A 20,394-nucleotide genomic window follows, 5' to 3' on the forward strand; every position below is an offset into this window, starting at 1 on the left:
GTTAGAGAAAAGCAGAGTACCCTGAGGAAACACACGCAGATACAGGGAGAACATAAAAACCCCTTGCAGATAGTGTCCAGGTTGGAATCTTCCAGGACTCCAGCCTCAACGAATTTTTTGTTGCCTCAGTGTCTTACTTATCACCTTCCATAGCCCATCTATCATGTTCAAATACCCTAACACATGGGAAGTATGACCAGACATCTTTGTAGGCTTTCCCATAAACTGTACACAAAGATATAATAAAACTATAAAATTACTATTATTCATTACACTTTACTGAGCACAATTTGCCATGAGAATTTGAAGGTATGATAGACCTTTAAACAAAAAAATAGACATAACAAAGGCTGTGGAGTCTTATGGCTTTATATAACAAATTATGTTATTGCATCAAAAACACATTATTAAATAAAGCAGGAACATCCCCAAAGGTATGATTTTTCCAAAGTCTTCTTATGTATGGATGTTTAATGTACATTTTATAGAGTAAGATATATCTAAGAGAAATTACATTTATGAGGGTCTTATTTATCTAAGGGGTTAGGATTTCTCCTAAGCTTGATACTGATGAAAAAATGTGATATCTGGTTATTTAATAATGTTCTCACATTTTCCTGCCAGTGTTGTTTTATTGAAAAACCTTGTGAGGTCCCAAGACCCAAGTCCATTCAACCTAATGACTATATCAGCATATTTTTTAACTGAAATATTTATAACAGTCCAGTCCTCTAAATTGAAAATGTTTATTCACACCCAAAAAAATGAACACAAGAACCAATACAAAATTACAAGGTGAGAAACAGTAATTTTAGGGGGTAATTTATTAAAGCTCAAATTTTTCTGGTTATCTATAGAAATAAGTCAAATCAACTGGACTTGCTGTGTTTTTTCCTTAAAGACATTTCACCAGCCATCCAACTGGCCTTCTCAATTCAGAACAACTTGTAAATCTTTCTTCGAGTATATATATATATATATATCCTCTGGAATGTTGCTCCAATCAGCATAATCTGTTTATCATAACCCACAATGATGTCATTAAATTAGGTTTTGATTGTATTAGCAAGATTGGAGCTTTGATGTGTTAGTAAACCTTCCAGGGAGAGTGCCAACATCTATTGTCTGATACATTGTATGTATCAGACAATAGATGTTGCACCCCCCCCCGCAGCCTATATTCAGACTTGGTTTTTCAGTTTTTACATACAGTATATGACCTCTTTTAAACCAATCTCTCTTCTGGTCTAGAATCTGGACTTGGCAGTCATGTGTCCTTTTTCTTTTAGATGTAGGTACACGGCTGAGTTCTGACCAGAGGAGCTGGCTCTTCTGTGCTGCGACATATGCTGGTGTAACTGTTGTTTGGTTTCCCCCACATCCAAATCAGAGCCTTCCTCACTGCACTGCATACACTCTTCTTGTGCTTTGGGATGGGTCTTTTGGGTGAACTAGTTGTTGCCTCAGTGTGTTGCTGGGTTTAAAGCAGATAGGGATGTGGTGCTTATTAAAAATTCTTCTAAGTTTTTCCGACACCCCAGCTACTTATGGGAGGACCAAGTTCTTTCTCCTGTCCTGTTTTCCGCCTTCACAAGTAGTCTTGGTGTTATTGCTTCTTTTTCCACTGGTTTTCACAAAAGCCCAATCTGGATACCCACATGTCTTCAGGCCTTCTCTGAGATGTTTTATCTCTTTCAACTTAGCCTCTGTGCTGATGGTGATCTTCTCTGCTCTGTGATGTACAGTTTTGATGATCCCCAGTTTGTGATCTAGCGGAGTCAAACAACAAGTACTGGTTGATACATGGGTAGTGATGGGCGAATTTGGGGCATTTTGCTTCGCCAAAAAATTAGCGAATTTCCTGAGAAATTCGCGTAACGGCGAATAATTGGCGAAATGGTGCTGACTTCTTGTTTTTGACGCCGGCGTCCATTTTTTTGACACCAGCATCGGTTTTTTTGATGCCGCGAATTTTCACGGCGGTTACGCGTATTTATTCACCAGCGGCGAATCACAGGAATTCACAGCAAATTCGTCTGCCGAACTGCCGAATAAATTTGCCCATCACTATACATGGATTAAAATACACACACAGGAGGTACAGACTTTCACTGAACACATCAAAGCTGTGTACCACAACATCGAGTTTACACGAAAAGATGTGCAAGAGGACACACTGGCTTTTTTGGACTGTTTGGTAAGAGTCAGAGAAGCAGGAAAGCTGGAAATAGAGGTCTACAGGAAACCTACTCACACAGACCAGTACCTGCTTTTTGACTCCCACCATCCACTAGATCTGAATTGCGAAAGCCAGTTGGAAGACAAAACACAGCAAGTCCAGTTGATTTGACTTATTTCTATAGATATACCATGACCTGGATGAATGAGAATCTCAACAAACTTTTTTTCTGGTCAAAAAAACTCAAATTGTTCTAGATTTATTATATCCGATGTTGCTAAAGGTCCAAATTCAAAAATACTTCATCTTAAAACTGTCGAGGTCCAGTAGAAGTGAATGACAGATGTCCCTTTTCAAATTTGAAGATTGAAGATTATTTTTACCAATCTAAAAGCCTTTAGTAAGGTATGTAAATATTTATTCAACATTTAAGGTATATGCCTATCATTTGTGAAAATCATTTTAAAGAAGAAGGAATGCTACAGAGGCAGTTTATTGCCAATAGATTAGCCACAATAGTGCAAGCTAGAATGCTATATTTATTCTGTAGAAACTCTCTCTGTTTAGGATAGCAGCTGCCATATTAGCTTGGTGTGAAATCACTTCTTGCCTGAGTCTCTCCCTGCTCTCACAGCTTTGGACTCAGATTACAGCAGGGAGGGGAATAGGGAGGGGGAGAGGAGCAAACTGAGCATGTCAAGTCCTAGCCCTGGACCTTTATGCTGAAATCAGGAAGTCTGATACAGAAGCCCATGTATACACAATAGAAGGAAATAAATACAGTGTTTCTTTTGACAGAGAACTCAGAGCAGCTTTGAGGGTTTACTGGTGTATTTATATAGACCTTTCTGATGAAGCTTACTTACTTTTAACCTTTCCTTCTCCTTTAAAAGGCAACACTTTGATAATATACGTTGCTTAATGGCTTAGGTATATTTTTCATGTTTTATCTTGTTTGATATTGTTCTGTAAAGATATTTTCATCATTAATGGAAGGTCTATGAAATAACAGGGTAATGTATTTTCTCTTTCCTGCAACTGGCAAATTCAATTACAGCTGGTGCCAAAGCTCAGTAGGACACTGGATACTTACAGTACATAATCAATTTAATTAAATAATTAGACTTGCATTAATACAATTGCTTCCCCTACAGAGGAGATTCAAATTCTAAGCAACTGATAGATGGAGCTGTGGTATAATATTAAATTTGTCTAGCAGAATATACTGGTTGTGTTAATTTCAAATCTGTCTGTCATCAGAAATATTAAAATTATTTTTTACCTCATTATTGTAGGTACATTGTGGTGTACATTGTGGATTGTAATGCATCTACTGGTTTGGATTAGGCCAGGTCCAGTTTTGTCACTGCAACAACGCACAGAGAGAGGTATACTGCAAGTGTATTTGGTGTTTTTTTGCCAACATACCTGTAACTTGTAACAGGAGTGTCATAGTTTTCAAGCCTGCAATGGTGCTATGATCCCTTTACCTTTCAAGATAAATGACAGTGGCACATGATACTCATTGTTGCTTTACCAATTGCTGCAGATTAAAGAATGGGAAGTGCAAAAAGAGGGAAATGCTGCAAGGCCTATTTCACTCTGCCTTATAACCTGAAGATTTGAACAAAAACTTATCTTTCAGAGTATAGCTATTTCACCAATATATATATATGAAATATATATATATATATGTGAGCAAGTATTTTGTTAACAGTATTACATTGTATGCCAATCAGTACCCAATTTTTCCCTTGTGCTCATAAATTTGCAACAGAGTCATTCAAATATGCTGAAGGAGGAGGAGGTAATCCAGATTAAAAATAATAACACAGATACCTAGGGGCACATTTACTTAGCTCGAGTGATGGAATAGAAGAAAAAATACTTTGAATTTCGAAGTTTTTTTTTGGCTACTTCGACCATCGAATTGGCTACTTTGACCTTCGACTACAACTTCAACTTTGAATCGAACGATTCAAACTAAAAATCGTTCAACTATTTCGCCATTCGATAGTCGAAGTACTGTCTCTTTAAAAAAAACTTCGACCCCCTACTTCGCCAACTAAAACCTACCGAACATCAATGTTAGCCTATGGGGAAGGTCCCCATAGGCTTTCTAACAAATTTCTGATCGAAGGAAAATCGTTCGATCGATGGATTAAAATCCTTCAAATCGTTCGATTCGAAGGATTTAATCGTTCGATCAAATGATTTTTCCTTTGTTCGATCGCAGGAAATGCGGTAAATCCTCTTCGATATTCAAAGTCGAAGGATTGTACTTCAACGGTCGAATATCAAGGTTTAATTAACTCTCGATATTCGACCATTAGTAAATGTGCCCCCTAGTTTTGGTTGGTTTGTACAGAGGGCCTTGCAAAGAAATGGTTTAACTAAGGGCTGATTTATCAAATTTCGAATTGGGTAATCCTGAAGCATTCGTAGCAGTTCAATATTTCTCCTATTTATCACAGTTAAGTCAGTATCATTTCACTGGCAGACGGGAACGTTTTTTTTATTAATTGACACATTTATCAAATTTGATACCTGTCTCACTTTGTCAAAATGTCTGGTTTGAGCAGCACAATAAACTGATACGTTATTACCAAAAGTTTTGGAATTTTTTTTACCAAGTGGTAAATAGCTAACTATTCATAAATAGGCTCCTTTATCACTTAAATATATCTACATATTATAGTGAGCAAATTCTGGATGGCAATCAACTACCATAGTTGAGGATCAGTAGTAACAAACAGAGGCAACTATAGAAAACTTAAAACCTAAAAGTCTTGAAATAAACTTTATATGTATTATTTAGAAAATAGATGTACTTTTCTAAAGTGAACAGGATTTAAGTTTTTTAAAATTAGTCAGAAGCGCAGTAGGGTAGAGAAACCCAGTGAGACCTGTGCAATTTCAATATATGTAAATGAAAAATTTACCCTCCCAGAGTGTGGGGCCTTTCAAAGATTTACAGTTGGGCCCAATAACATCTTGTCAAGGCTCCCTGGCAGAAAAACAGTGCTTATTATACTAGAGACACCTTTTCTCATTTTATAGTGGTATAAAGTGCAAATATGCAGTGTTTTTAGATTTACAAGCTCTCTTGACCTATGAGGGTCAAAGTATAAAACCTAAACTTTCTCACAACAAAATAATAAAAATATGACTGGCCAGGCTACTGTGAAGAAAAAAAAAAGTGATAAATATATATAGAGAACCGATAAATAGTAACAATTTCATAAAACTCTTATAATCGAACAAATAATTCAGCAATATTCCTGTTATTTTATTCACGGTAGAGATATCAGGACTCATTTACAAAGCAAGACAAGGTTTTTGGATGCAAAGCACCATGTTTTTTTTTCCAGAATTTTACCATTATTGTAGACACTGCAACTTCAATGTGATGCACCAATATACTATGCAGTTTTGCAAATTATGTGCAAGGTACAACACACACTATTTCCTTTGTATTTGTGCAGCATTAATTATGAAACTGCCATCTGATTCACTTAGTGCAGTTGTGCTATTGACCTAATAATGGAACCCTGGAATCATCACCACATACTGGCCAGCAGAAGTTCCAGGATTCCCTAGAATCCATGTGTGCACTTATCTGTTATGCATCAGGTCAGACTGGATGGACACATTGGCACTCCCCACAAGTAGTTGCAAGTACATTTTGTGAATAGTGCCAATTTTGGGTCCTAACCAGCGCTTTGCACTTTCATATATAAACTCTTACCCTCATATGTAATAAAAGGCACTAAGCTAGCCCAATAGCAGTAGCTCACATAGCTTCTTGCTGATTGGCTGCTATGGGCTACTGCTCCAGGGCAATCTTAGTGCCTTTTATTACGTAACCTGCATACATATTCTTCGGCACACCACTTACTTTTCCTTTTTTCTTTAGGGTGCATTCAACTCCTCCAGCTACTTCCAAGCCTGGTTTTCATACAACGATTCCCATAGGGAGGAAGCACACCAAACATATGATTTTGCCTTTTAGGACATTTATTCAGCAGTGTTGGCACAAGCTTTCGGGGTCAACCCCTTCCTCAGGTGCAATAAAAATCAAGTGAACATCATTGCATTAAATACCTTTAACACCATGTGAGCTATCATGTGATACAATTAACTGTTTAGTGCTCGATCCCATTCCTCTTTATATAATGGTTTATAAGTATCCCAAAATTCATGAAGGAAAGAAGAATCCTTTTAGGAAAATTCATTGCCTGCAATATAAGAATAAATACTATAAATAACTCATTTAAAACATACTTGTATCAAACATTATTTGCAACAATATTAAAACTTTTACAAAAAGCAATTAATACATTATCCTTCACCCAGTAACGTTACTATTGTAGCCTAATAAAGGCTTGTTACATATTATAAAAAACATCTCATGTTAAAACTTTCATTTAATCCCATAGGTGTTAGGGAATCCAATCTTTTTATCCACACTGCTTCTCGTTGCAGCAACCGTTTTCTTATATTACCTCGCCTCTCAGTAGTTACCTGTTCCAATATATTCCATCTTAATTGTTTATTATGGAAAAAATGTTTTCCCACCAACATTTCAGACAAATTTTCTTTCTTATTTTCCTGTTTCTCTGTATCTGGTGTAAAATTTCGAATACTACTTTTATGTTCATTTAGTCTAGTTTTTATAGATCTACTCGTCTGTCCCACATAGGTAAGTCCGCATGGGCATTTTATCATGTAAATGACTCCTGTACTGTTACAGGTAAAATGCCCATTCAATTTTATTGGATAGTCCTTGTATGGATGTGCTATAATGTCCCCTTTCAGGATACCATTACAATGTGCACATTCACCACATCTGAATGTGCCATTTTTTAAAAGTGCCAATAATCCCAAATTTTTATCTTTTTTTAAGATTTTTTTAGTCACTGTCTGTCCTATGGATTTTCCTCTTCTATATGGATCTTTATGGCGGATCTTTAAACAGTTTACCCATTTCTCTATCTTTTTGTAGTATCCTCCAATGTTTCAAAATTATTCGCCTAACATATGGTGTCTGGCGACCAAAAGTTGAAACAAATGGTATCTGAGAATTTTTTTGTTTCCCCTTTCTTTCTCTTCTTATTAATAACCTTTTTCGTTCCATTACTTTAAGGTCTTGTTTTACCTCATTAAGTTGGTCCCTGTCATATCCCCTTTGTGAGAATTTTTTTATCATAGCATCAGCTTCCTGTTCAAATACATTTTCTTTAGACGTAATACGTCTCACCCGACTTAACTGGCTACGTGGAAGTCCTTTGAACACCCCCGGTGGATGACAGCTTGATGGTAACAATATTGTATTACAATCTGTAGGCTTATAATGGATTGCCGTAGACAGGGTATTATTTTCAATAGATACTTTAACATCCAAAAAAGCTAGGTCTTGTTCCGACCATACTGAGGTAAATTTGATGGTATTATGTACCTCATTTAAATTTTTCACCATCATTTCAAATTGGTCCACAGTACCATCCCAGATCAGAAAAATATCGTCCATATAGCGCCAATACTGCAATATATACTTGTTCCACATATTGTTATTAAGGATATATTTACTTTCAAAATCATGTATAAACGTATTTGCATATATAGGCGCCATATTGGCCCCCATAGCGCAGCCTATCTGCTGGACATAGTACTGCTCAAAAAATACAAAATAATTTCTGGTCAATATCATCTCCAAAATTTCACAAGCAAAATTAATTTCATGATTTTTTTTATCCAATTTGGTTAGGTATTGTCTTATGCTTTCAATGCCCTCACTATGTGGAATTGTAGAGTATAGATCACATACGTCCAAAGAGCACAAGAGTACCTTCCTGTCTGGCAATTTTACATCCATTATTTTATCCAGGAAATCAGTGGTATCCTGGATGCAGGTATGCAGTAAAGAAAAAATTGGTTGACAAATCACATCCAAATATATAGCTAATGGTTGTAAGATTGATCCACATCCTGACACAATTGGTCTCCCCGGGGGATTTTTTAAGGATTTGTGTATCTTTGGTAGAAAGTATATATATGGTATCTGAGGACATTCAACACTAAGTACCTGAAACATTTCTTGTGATACAAGACCATCCCTCACAGCACCTTCTAGAAAGTAATCTATTTGTTTCTTAAATGATTCAGTCGGGTTAAAAGTAAGCTTTTTGTATCGATTTGCATCCCCCAACTGTCGGCGTGCTTCATTAATATAAGCTTCTCGATCCAAAATAACAGTAGCACCGCCTTTATCCGCTGGCTGAATAATAATATCATCATATGCTTTTAGATCATTTAAGGCTTTAATTTCCATTTTTGACATATTATTATTTTTTATATTTCTTTTATCATGCTTACTAGCAAGTGCTGTGAGGTCATGTCTTACCATACATTCAAACATATCAATACATTTTGGTGTATTCATCGGAATAAATGTGGAATGTAAACCCAATTTTTTCTTAACCAGATCAATTTGTTTGTCACTTTTTATATTAATACGACCAGAGCCTGCAGTCTCTTTGGAATTGTCGAAGTGGGCGCGGAGTTTTAAAGCTCTTATGAATTTAAACAAATCCACCTCCAAATCAAATAATGTTTCAGAGTTCGTAGGGATAAAAGACAGTCCCTTACACAGAACTTGTATTTCGCTTTCCGTTAGCATAAGACAATACCTAACCAAATTGGATAAAAAAAATCATGAAATTAATTTTGCTTGTGAAATTTTGGAGATGATATTGACCAGAAATTATTTTGTATTTTTTGAGCAGTACTATGTCCAGCAGATAGGCTGCGCTATGGGGGCCAATATGGCGCCTATATATGCAAATACGTTTATACATGATTTTGAAAGTAAATATATCCTTAATAACAATATGTGGAACAAGTATATATTGCAGTATTGGCGCTATATGGACGATATTTTTCTGATCTGGGATGGTACTGTGGACCAATTTGAAATGATGGTGAAAAATTTAAATGAGGTACATAATACCATCAAATTTACCTCAGTATGGTCGGAACAAGACCTAGCTTTTTTGGATGTTAAAGTATCTATTGAAAATAATACCCTGTCTACGGCAATCCATTATAAGCCTACAGATTGTAATACAATATTGTTACCATCAAGCTGTCATCCACCGGGGGTGTTCAAAGGACTTCCACGTAGCCAGTTAAGTCGGGTGAGACGTATTACGTCTAAAGAAAATGTATTTGAACAGGAAGCTGATGCTATGATAAAAAAATTCTCACAAAGGGGATATGACAGGGACCAACTTAATGAGGTAAAACAAGACCTTAAAGTAATGGAACGAAAAAGGTTATTAATAAGAAGAGAAAGAAAGGGGAAACAAAAAAATTCTCAGATACCATTTGTTTCAACTTTTGGTCGCCAGACACCATATGTTAGGCGAATAATTTTGAAAAATTGGAGGATACTACAAAAAGATAGAGAAATGGGTAAACTGTTTAAAGATCCGCCATTATTCTCGTATAGAAGAGGAAAATCCATAGGACAGACAGTTACTAAAAAAATCTTAAAAAAAAGATAAAAATTTGGGATTATTGGCACCTTTAAAAAATGGCACATTCAGATGTGGTGAATGTGCACATTGTAATGGTATCCTGAAAGGGGACATTATAGCACATCCATCCAAGGGCTATCCAATAAAATTGAATGGGCATTTTACCTGTAACAGTACAGGAGTCATTTACATGATAAAATGCCCATGCGGACTTACCTATGTGGGACAGACGAGTAGATCTATAAAAACTAGACTAAATGAACATAAAAGTAGTATTCGAAATTTTACACCAGATACAGAGAAACAGGAAAATAAGAAAGAAAATTTGTCTGAAATGTCGGTGGCAAAACATTTTTTCCATAATAAACATATGGTTGCCCAATTAAGATGGAATATATTGGAACAGGTAACTACTGAGAGGGGAGGTAATATAAGAAAACGGTTGCTGCAACGAGAAGCAGTGTGGATAAAAAGATTGGATTCCCTAACACCTATGGGATTAAATGAAAGTTTTAACATGAGATGTTTTTTATAATATGTAACAAGCCTTTATTAGGCTACAATAGTAATGTTACTGGGTGAAGGATAATGTATTAATTGCTTTTTGTAAAAGTTTTAATATTGTTGCAAATAATGTTTGATACAAGTATGTTTTAAATGAGTTATTTATAGTATTTATTGTTATATTGCAGGCAATGAATTTTCCTAAAAGGATTCTTCTTTCCTTCATGAATTTTGGGATACTTATAAAAGATTATATAAAGAGGAATGGGATCGAGCACTAAACAGTTAATTGTATCACATGATAGCTCACATGGTGTTAAAGGTATTTAATGCAATGATGTTCACTTGATTTTTATTGCACCTGAGGAAGGGGTTGACCCCGAAAGCTTGTGCCAACACTGCTGAATAAATGTCCTAAAAGGCAAAATCATATGTTTGGTGTGCTTCCTCCCTATGGGAATCGTTTTATTACGTAACCACATTAATGTTTTCTGGTCTGCAGATTCTTCCAAAATAGGGAAGAAAAGGGAGAAGCAACGTATAACAAAGGCAGAAACTCAATCCCAGTTGCTTTTACCAGGCCTGCTGTGGGGCTCATTAACTGACACAGGACAAATCTGCACCTGGGCAGTAAGCTAAGCAAATATAAAAAACAAGAAAATCAGAATGGAAGGCATAAAGGTTCAACTGATTCTGGGATGTGCTGGGATATTCAGTGGGTCCTCGGCAGGCCATTCTGCCCTTGTCTGAGTTATCATGCTACAGCAAATACATAAATAACTTCCTGAAACTTGCTAATTATTCCAATTATTGCTAATAAGGCTCAAACAGAAGACGTTTAAAGCAAGCACAGTGCTATCCATTTTAACATTGAGACATTAGAGTTTGATCATATTGCAAATCTGCAGCAATAGCTTTTCTATATACTACAGGGATAACACATTCAATTTATAATTGCTCTTCTGACAGTTTTTCTATTTCATCAGAAATACATTCTTTTTATATTACTTTATCTGCATCAGTTCTGGGTCTTCCAAATGACTTGGTGTAGCCATTATTAAAGTAACTGTCACTTATGTGAAGTCTTTTTATTAGTTGTTTTGCTATTTTGGAGTCACTTGCTATTAAATATGCGTTACAACTGAATTCATATAGTCAAAAGGCAAATACATTGCTTTTTTATCAGGTGCAATTTCTTCTGCAATTTGAGAAACAATATTATTTGTTTTTTTTTAAACACACAACTTTAAAAATAACATACCTGCTAACAGAATCTACAGTAGCAACATAACATTACCATTGTGCTGATGCTTTTGCATTACTGGATTGCCTTTCGATCTGGCCATTCCACTTGCCTATTGGCCTAAATTTGTGTCTTTTGTAGAAATGCACCAAATTCAGGATTTGGATGGAATAATTATTATTAAGGATTTCGATGGAATACAGTTAAACCCAGTTTGGGTTTCCATTGCAGTTTTTGTAGGGTTTAACTGAATCCTACATTGTTTCAGCCTAATTTATACCCTAAATGGAATGAGACTTTAAAGATGACTAAAGATCAGTGGCTTTAAAGGTCTGCACAGTTGAGAGCAAACATTTTTACCCACAAGATTGAAGTTTCTAAGGATGTTTCTTAAATTTAAAAATGCAAATTAGTATTGGAGTTGGTACGGGATCTGGATAAATCTTTTGCGGAGGCTTTAACATTCAGCTAAAGCCAAAAATTATGAGTACATTCTTCTTGCATAGATCAAAAGGTACCAGCAATAAAATCGATTGATCTTTCCATCATATGTTTGTATTAACATTTATACTGTCCGCTCTGACCAGGTAGAAACCCACATCTATGTGCAGTAGTGGCACATTATTTCCTCTTCCTGTTTCTTGTTATTTACCTTCACTCCCCATATCTAACATTCACTGGATACAGGCTGTAAATTAGTTCATATAAGGAAGGTGTAGAATTTTACATTTTGATTCTTATAGAAAGGAAGATTTTACCCCATCTAAAAAAACACAACTTATAACTTAACTTATAACTACTGTATGAAAGATGAAATTTTAAAAACATCTTGTTGTGGAACGGGCCACTGCACATTAATGTTTAATTTCAATGTAATATCTACTTCCATGTGTCTATCTAGGTATAAAGCACCCTTTTTGTAACAAATGTATGGAAATATTATGATAATTGAAAAACTTGTTGGTTTTGTATGGCAAAATAAATATTTGAAAGGCACATTTCACTGGAACTGCTGCTCTTAGGATATTAGATAATCGGCAGTGGGAGATTAAAGTTTGATTCTATAACATATATTTGATAGCATGATTAAGGTATGTGTGGAAGGTCTGTGACAGCAGCAGATTTCATATAGGTAAGACCCCCAGGGAATCTGCTGCAATATAGAATGATTTATTCTGGATGTATTTGCATGCGCCAGTTGTTTTGCAATTCCTCTGAAGGTTACAACAGACATCACATTACTCTTGACAAGTGAAGATACGAAATATGTGCTCTACAAAGCACTTGCAACTCAAGAAGACACATGTCCAAATACTTAAAGTTTAGTAATACATTATCAGGGTAGTGATGAAAATTGTAGAACAGACGTGACATTTCTTAACATAGACTGCAAATGAGCAATGGTTATTAAAATATACACACTGTACATATGGCACTCCATAATAACATGCAGCATCCACATATATGTACTAAATGTATCATAAAATTAATGTTATACTGTGAGTCTGACATTTTACAGTTGACATAAATTTCCCTTAATTGTTTAGAAGGTTACTTGTATGGAGTGTATAACCTTTGACTGTACAGCTAAAACAAAGTATCTCAGTTTGTAGCCATTGGTTGAACATAAAGTGGGAAAATGTGAATTGCTGCTAACACTATAAATGTACTTGCAGATTGCAAATTTCAGTTTAGATCTACTTGGGGCTTCTTCTCAGTTGCATTCCATATGATAATTCTTTGGTTTGGCGATTCATTTGCCTTCACAGAAGGGGTGCCATTGCCATTAGGCGAGTTGAGAAACTCACCTAAGATGGCATCGCCCCGCAAGTTGCCTGGAGAGAAAAAAAGAACTGCTTCAGGTAACTTTTTGAACAGAGCAAATTTTTGATCAGAATTTTGTCTTATTTAATGAAGTCTCAGTTAGTGCTCTCGGCACTGGCGATTCAGCCCTCACTGACCCACTCTGGTGCAAAACAAAATGAAGCAGGGGCACAGAATCAACTTGGCTGTCTGAGGGCGTCATTGAGCCCTAAAATGGCCCTGCCTCACATCTACCATTGTTGGTTAAACATTGCTCCCTGTGCTGGTCTGTTTTTTCACAATTGCAATGTAAATTTGTCATCTCTTAGGTAGCAAAGCTATATTTTAAGATAGCAAATACCTGTCTGTATAACTAACCAATTAATGGCCATTTTTATACTAGAGTCTTTGATGAATTTTGAATTATGAACCCTGTGAAGGAAACGGACAACTCTTTTTGGAGAGCAAACAATGATTTGTTGTTTTTGGAAGTTGATCCTCGTCACAAAAAATGCACTGGCCTGGGGTACTTTTCCTGTGAGTGCTGCATTGCCTTCTTCATTTACTTTCCAACTGTCTCTTGTGGATGCCGGGAACTGGCTTCATTTGCAGTATAGTACAATTTCCACATGGTACTATATTGACAACCATAAGACACTCATGGAAAAAGTACCAAAGGTCAGTCAATTCTTTAGTAAAGAGGAGAAACTTCCTGGGGTCTGAAGACCTCATTTTTTTCCCAACACAAATCATTGTTTACACTCCAAAAAAATGTATTTTGTGTGATTTCTTCACTGGCTTTACAAAATTACATAAGTTCTAGCAGTTTGCTTATACAATTTTCGGACATCCAAATTATTTAATCAATACTGGAAACCTGCGGGGAAACAGATCACTACTGGCACTCAATATTTACAGGGTTAAACAGGTTGTTCTGCAGAAGGGGGGTTGTTATCAGTCAAGAAACAACTCGTACAGCTTGCCTAGCTTTGGAACTGGTCAGTGTCATAGAAGCGTCCATATTGTAAAAAATACTCAAATAATAACTGATTTTATTAAAATACATATATACACATATATATAGTGAAATAAATGACACTCGTTCTGCAAGGCAGATGCTCTTTGGATTGTATTTAAATAGTGAATACACTAGGGGAAAGAGGAGTTACGGTATATCACACTAAGAACTGTAGAATATTTGTTATATCTTTCAAATGGCATCATTGTGTATCTTTCGAATGGCATCAGTAACACCTATAATGTAAAATGTTATATTAAATTCTTATGAAGAGAGAATGAGGCCAGGTAAATAAAAAGCAGATGGAAATAGTAAATTAGTATGAAGCTATGTATTGTATAACAAATCAAGGAAACTACACGCTGCACAGACAATTGTAAAATTCGAGTTCAGCAGGTTCAGGATTTCTACAAAATATGGTGACACAGCACCAACTAGCTAATTCTCTAATATGCAGCCAAAATAGCCATATTGTACTTCTGCTAAATATTCTGCAAAATGTTTTAAAAGAGATCAAATCACTATTCAAAAAGTTTATCCCATGACCTCGGTTTAATTGAATCTCCTTCCTCTTTGCAGCATGTGGGCTACATTCATTAAACTTCATTATTGAGCTATTGTTTCTGATTGATCTATAAAAAAAACTGCGACCAAATCCATACAGGTTTTTTCTCTGTATTTATCAATACACTTTCCCGAAAAAAATTTTGAGGGAAAAAAATCTGAATTCTTCAGAATTTCCACCGAAAGCTTCACCCCGAAAACTTCAGATTATTGCAGCGCAGATCAAAAAAATCATTGGGACTTCTCCCATTGACTTATATGCAACCTCGGCAGGTCTGAGATGCTGGATTTTCAGATTCTGACTTTTTCCATCCTCAGGGTTTAATAAATTCTGAAAAATTTGTGTTTTCAAATTCCGATTTTATACTAAAAAAAAAAATAAATTTTTCCGGTTTTCTGCATTTAATTTTAGTAAATAACCTCCTTGGTTTTAGTAGCTGAATGCTTGAGCCAGAGAGCTTGAGCATTGATAAAACAGCCCCTTGCATTAGACTGATGGAGGACAAATCATTCTGAATCTGTATCCTAGGAATTCTAACCATCAATACTTATCCAATGAACAGCAAGAAAATGTATAAAGTGTATACATTTTTCATGTATATATTACTATTGTATTTGATTGTTCTTAAATTTTGAATACCTGAAAGCTACATATGTTGATAGATAAGAATATACTAACTTTATTAATCTAATAGAAATTCCATCAAAGAATCTGTCCCCAAGCTTCATATAACATTTGCATAACACACAAAGTGGAGTCAATTAAATCAAGGGGCTGATACCCTGCTTGTATGTTTTTGGAGTGCGTGACAAAAAGAGAGCATAAAAACTGCTTGTATAGTCTCCTCATCAGAAGTGAACACAGGATCGCAAGGCAGCAGTGATAATCACAGTTGCCATTGTGCTGCTTATTTGTATCTTTGTGGAATAAATACTGAAATTCGGACAACTAAACCTCCTATTTTATGCAGCAGTCATTTGTGGGTACATTCGGTGTTTTAGCAAAATCCAAGGAAACCACACCTCAAGTTCAAGTTTCTATGTTAATAAATCTGTTTGATATGTTCAGTCCCCCATGACACTTTGATGTTCGATATATGTCTAAAATAGGTTCTTGTGTGTTATATCTTAATAAACTCCTGACAAAGCCTTATATATTAAGCTACACATCTGTAGTTTCCTGGCAGAAGTTATGTTGCCTTTTTGAATAATGGCACAACATCTTCAGTCCAAGGCCCTTAGGACTACAAATGACATCAAAAAATGTGTAATGATTAAATATTTGATCTGCTACTATTAAACAAAGCTTTTTTATGCAACTCTTTCTTGCCAAATGACTATAGCTTATAGCAAACTATAAAATGATCTAAAATGTTTGCCTTGTTCTCACAAAAAGGCTCTTTCTGTTTTTAGTTACTGAACTAAAAGAGCCAGCGCCAAAAGGCACGAGGGACAGACAAACAGGCAAATAGTGTAATATAGTTTTGCAATGTTGCCACCTCTTGTGTAGGGAACAAGCCGTTTGTTTCACCATATAATTGTGACCCTCCTTTATTATCAACCTTCACCAAAGGGTTAAAAAAGACTCTCCTTAGGAGCTTGTTTGGATGGGTACTCACAAACAGCCAATATCAGTAAGCATGTAAAATCCTGGAGCTCCTCTCCTCGTATAGACTGTAAATCAACATGCAGCAGCAAATAGTGTAAAATAACTTTTTAATATTTATAAAAACAAAGCTTAAAATGCACTCACATGGCAAAGATTTAAAAAGAGCATATCTATGCACCGTCCACCTGGAGGTTCCCTGTATGCACCAGTTCACACGGATAGTCCCAAGATGATCAGGCTTGGGAGAGCGAATAGAGAATTGTTTACGTTCGTTCCTCGTGTGCGATGGTTGTTTGCGTTCGTTCCTCGTGTGCAATATTGGGCGCCTGCCAGTGACGTCACCTGCCTTACGCGTTTCGTCTTGCGACTTCTTCAGAGGCTTACTTCCGGCTGCGCATGCGTTGAACTTTTATTCCGTCTCTCCTTGCGTCACTTGACGTTTCCTCCTCCTTCGTCATTCGTTACTATGGAGACGCGTCTCCCAAATTCTTAGGCCTATTGTTGCCATAGTGACGCGTAATTAGAAACGTTTAGACTTCACTATTGAACTTTCTTTTGGAGCGTTTAGACTTCACAATTGAACTTTCTTTTGGAACGGATTGGGAATATCAATATAAAACTTTTTTGGAGTGCATTTACAAGAAATCCACTATTACACAGTTTGTTTGCTATACTAACAAAAACCACTCCTATCAAAAAGAACTAAATAACCAAAAACCACAAAGAAATATATATATATAAATTGCCAAATACATGCAAACTCAAAATCACAGGCAAAAAAATATATAAGAATAAAAATAAAAATAAAAAATATATAAAAAATATATAAAAAATATATATTTATATAAAGGAAAAAGGGGGAAAAAAAAAGGAGAGAAGAAAGGTATTAGACACTGGTTATTGAAACGACTTTTCATTAACCCTTTACACTTCTGTATCCACCCCTCAAATCTGGGTTTATGATTTTAGTTTACCCCACACATTTTGATATTTCAGTACCTACAAAAATGCTCTCAGATTTATATCTATATTCAGACCACTTGGTACTGATGTTTCCATTTGATATATCCATTTACTTTCTATCTGTAACGTCTTTCTCACTAAGTCACCCCCTCTCCATCCTCTCTTTATCTGTTCTATACCCCAGAATTTTAAACCTTTTGGATTCTTCCCGTGTGTTGTTTTAAAGTGTTTGGATACACTATGAGTGTCCAAACCTTTCTCTATGTTCCTTATATGTTCCCTCATTCTGTCTCGTAACGGCCTATTTGTTTTTCCAATGTATTGGAGCCCACATGGGGACTCTAGACAATAGATAACATTTTGTGTAGTACATTTTATACATTGTCTGATTTTGTAAACTTCTTTTGTAACATTTGACATAAATTCTTTTTTCTTAATACCGTATTTACATGCTTTGCATGTTGCACACGGGAAGAAACCTAACCAGGATTTGTCTATCTCTTTGCATTTTATACTATCGGTTATCATGTGGTTGTGCGTTAAAACTTGTCTAAAATTCTTTGGTTTTTTAAAAACTATCCTTGGCTGAGGGGGAAGGGATTGATTAAGTTTTTCATCTCCTCTTAATATATCCCAATGTTTTTTAATGATTCCCCCTATTTCTTTCGCTATTGGATTGTAAGTAGTTGAAAATACGATTTCGTTGTCATCATTTTGTTTCTTTGATTTACCCTCCAAAAGTGTTGTCCTGGGAATATTTTGGACCTTTTCAATAGTTTGTTTAATTAGGCCTTTATTATAACCCCTTTCTTTAAACCTATTACCCATAAAGCTCAGCTGTTTCTCTACATGTTCTTGCTCCGAACAATTTCTCTTGATCCTACACATTTGGCCTAGAGGTATATTCTGTATCCACCGAGGGTGATGATTACTTGAGGGTATAACATAATTATTTGAATCCACCGATTTGAAATATGTTTTTGTATGGATTTTATCTTGTTTTATATATATTTCGAGGTCTAGAAACATTACACTTTCCATACTAATTGTTGGTGTTAGTTCGATGTTTAGATCATTTTTATTTAATCCACTTATAAATTGTGTCACTTCTTCTTTAGTGCCTTTCCAAATGAATATAATATCATCAATGTAGCGCCGCCACAGGAGTAAGTTCGCGTAAGGCAGTTGACGTCACTGGCAGGCGCCCAATATTGCACACGAGGAACGAACGCAAACAACCATCGCACACGAGGAACGAACGTAAACAATTCTCTATTCACTCTCCCAAGCCTGATCATCTTGGGACTATCCGTGTGAACTGGTGCATACAGGGAATAGGGATGTCGCGGACTGTTCGCGCGAACATCGGCTGTTCGCGTCCGCCGCAAGTTCGCGAACGTCGCGTGACGTTCGCCAATAGGCGTTCGCGTCAAAATCGTTCGACCATTCGACCATTCGATCGCTAAAATCGAAGGATTTTCGTTCGAATCGAACGATCTAAGCCATTGGATTGAATGAAATCATTCGATCGAATGGCTTCGATCGTTCGATTCGAATTAAAATCCTTCGATCGTTCGAATCGAACGATTTTCGGATGTTCGAAGTTCGCGAACTGTTCGCGAACTGTTCGCATTTTTTGCCGGTGTTCGCGAACGGCGTTCGCGAACACATTATCGGCGGTTCGCTACATCCCTAACAGGGAACCTCCAGGTGGACGGTGCATAGATATGCTCTTTTTAAATCTTTGCCATGTGAGTGCATTTTAAGCTTTGTTTTTATAAATATTAAAAAGTTATTTTACACTATTTTCTGCTGCATGTTGATTTACAGTCTATACGAGGAGAGGAGCTCCAGGATTTTACGTGCTTACGGATATTGGCTGTTTGTGAGTACCCATCCAAACAAGCTCCTAAGGAGAGTCTTTTTTAACCCTTTGGTGAAGGTTGATAATAAAGGAGGGTCACAATTATATGGTGAAACAAACGGCTTGTTCCCTACACAAGAGGTGGCAACATTGCAAAACTATATTACACTATTTGCCTGTTTGTCTGTCCCCCGTGCCTTTTGGCGCTGGCTCTTTTATTTCAGTAACAGATTTTGCGGACTTGGAGGGATACAAGTGGGAGCCGGCTGGGATTTGTGGACACAATTGAACCTTGGGCCTACTTTTCCGTTTAGGATATTCTCTTTCTGTTTTTATCAGTCCCAAAATCTTTATATTTTACTGTTTATCTAAATTCACAATTAATCTTTCTTTGGTCCAGAATAGTTTTATAATTTAGATAGTTAAAAGCAAGCAGTTCATAAAAGGGCCACTAAAGGATTAAAGAATAGCATTTTTTTAGACAAAGGCAGTGTGAAAAGTGCATAAAATGGTAACAATCTCAACAATCTCAATCTCATGTAATTCCCATACTACTTTCCAAAGTACACTTCTCAATTCTAAAGCACAGAAACCTGCAACTGCCCCCCATAAATACAATAGCATTGTATTCATGAGAGGTGGGAAGGTGCATAAGTGTCTGCCCTTTTACATAAGAGGTTGGAAGAATAGGATTTAAAGAATCTTCTGCAAGTAAGATAAAATGTAAAGTGTTTAAAATGTTAAGTTTTACTACTGTGAAAATATTGGTTTGCTTTGCTTACATGGATTACTTTCTGTCATAGTCATCTTTTTTAAGACGATAGTGTTAACCAAGGATATATTTATGTAAATATGTATATTTATTCTCATATTCACATGTACGTACGTATTCCTGGTTATAAGGGTTCTTTAACAAAAGAGACAGTTCAATCAAAAAAAAATAATATATATATATATATTTATTTACAAAAGCTATCGACACATATCTACAGAAATAATACACATAAAATTAGTTACACTACATAGAATGTGTAACAAATATTTACAAAGACAATTACAAATATGAATTTGTTGGATCTAAATCCACTGCCTCCCTGATACTCATCCTT

This window comes from Xenopus laevis, chromosome 2L (genome assembly GCF_017654675.1).
Source record: "Xenopus laevis strain J_2021 chromosome 2L, Xenopus_laevis_v10.1, whole genome shotgun sequence".
In the NCBI taxonomy this organism is placed as follows: Eukaryota; Metazoa; Chordata; class Amphibia; order Anura; family Pipidae; genus Xenopus; species Xenopus laevis.